We start from the raw sequence: 2,070 nt of genomic DNA, 5'->3' as shown, positions 1-2,070 counted from the left end.
TGCCGGCGGCGGCGGGCGCTCAGCGAGAGTCCTCAAGTGTGAGCGGGAGGCGCGGGCTTTGTCCTCGTTCTGCGCTTCCTCACGCGAGATGCTTCACCTTCAGTTACGGGGACGTGTAGGCGGCGGTGACCTGGCTACAGTTTCAGCCCAGATGTCACCGCTTTGCCGCGGGGTCCATTTCCACATCCCAGCTTGACGCTCAAAGAGCCCAGGAAACTGCCAGGCGCCGCACAGCTTCGTTCCCAGACCTCTGAGTGAGATATTTATGTCCGATGGGCTTTTCAGGATGAAATCCCCCACCAAGCGTTTCCCAGCTCTGTTTCAGCAATTCTAACAAGCCAAAAAGATCACCATACAGCCTGTCCTGTACCAAAGCCTCACTGTTGATCTGTTCAGGATGAAGTTGCCACAAATGAGCTCTCCAGGCCTAGCAGCAGCTTTCCCTTCTTGGGAATTAGACCCCAGTTTCAGCATTCGTTTTTGGGGGTTTTGTCTGTCAGTCATCCTGCACAGGACCTGGCAAAACAAACAAAACAACGCTCATAAAATGTTTTCTTCCTTGGTTTCCGAAAAGAAAGAAACACAGAAAACCTGCATGCTTCCATCAAAGTTACTGTCTTTGTTGATTTTAGCGTTCTTGGGAAAATGCTTTCATGATCAGCAAAGAAAAGCTGCTGAGCGGTTATTCCGGTGAAAACATCCCCAGTTGTTTATGGTCAGCTTTCTGCCTTGGCCCTGCTGTAAAAGCCAAGCAATGAAGTTAAGTAGCAGCGGCCATTAAACCCGCAGATAAAAGCTGCCACCAAGTGTCCGTCAGAAACAATTTTCCCCTATTTTCTTTCAAGTACATCTGATTACACCACTATCCCTTAAACAAAGTACTTGAGTGCCCTAATTTAAACAACGAAACCACTTTTTTTTTTCCTCTTTTCATTTAAAACTGAATATATTCCACTTAAAAACGTGTTGAACAGCAGTCTGAGCGTTTCCTTACAAATAACCCATGTGATTCATACAGTGCTGTACTCATTTGCTATTAGCTTTTTTTTTTTTTTACCTCTATGCTTTCTCAACACTATTATCAACTTTAATACTGTTAAATAATATTGTTCTAAAAAATTGAGCCCAGTTACAGTATAACTTTTCCATCTGAATGGGACCTTTCAGGACAGGAACACGTTCTCGTGTAATGGCTACAGCGGAGGTTAAAACATGGGCTACAGCTACATCAGAACTGTGTGTATTAAACTTGTGAGCAGTTTAGCAAATAGTCTGAAAAAGAACAACAACAACAACAACAAAAAAAAAAATCGCAGGAGAATTCCCAAAGTAAATAGACTTACTGAGAGTTTACATTCATTTAGAGAAACTTTATGCAAATCTATCATTGTGAATAAGGCATGGCTGGGTAAAGCACAGGTACAGCCACTGAGACTTAAGTGATGTAAACCTAGTTTCAAGTCAGTGATGTCATCAGCATTATGGGGGTTTTCTTTAAGAATCAGTTTAAATTGAGCAAATCAGCAGCTTTCCCACTACCCCACCATTCTGGATGCTATAGTAATACAATGCATTCAGAATGAATAAGGTTACCCAACAATAGCTAAGGTACAAGCCTTTAGTCTAACAGACAGGGCTCAGGCAACCTGTATTTCACCTGCTGGCACAGCGGACTTCAGCTGGAAAAGAAGACAGTGGAAATGCTGCATTGCAGAGGCTGCACCTGCATCAGTCAGCAAGGAGCTGGAGTGCTCTTGGTGGAAAAGAACGGGCTTCTTAATCAAGTCCCATGCACAACACAGAGCCCGTGGCTGTGCTCTGCAACTCCTGCCGCCCACCCCCACCTGCTGCTAGAGGCAGAGGGGAGCTGCTTTGGTGCTCAGCAAGGGGTGAGTGCAAGTAAGGATCACTGGTGCCTGCCCAGGTAGCCCCCACAGGGCTCCTCCTTCCCCAGGCGGGCAGCCCAGGTTGATGCCACTCAGGTGCTCCACATTCCACCAAAATCCCAAAGCCAGATTTTATCAGCAACAGTTTGAGCAATAATTTCAGCCAGTTTGAGTGCTTTCACTT

This window comes from Meleagris gallopavo, chromosome 15 (assembly GCF_000146605.3).
Source record: "Meleagris gallopavo isolate NT-WF06-2002-E0010 breed Aviagen turkey brand Nicholas breeding stock chromosome 15, Turkey_5.1, whole genome shotgun sequence".
Classification (NCBI taxonomy): domain Eukaryota; kingdom Metazoa; phylum Chordata; class Aves; order Galliformes; family Phasianidae; genus Meleagris; species Meleagris gallopavo.
Note: the sequence above shows the minus strand (reverse complement) of the source record.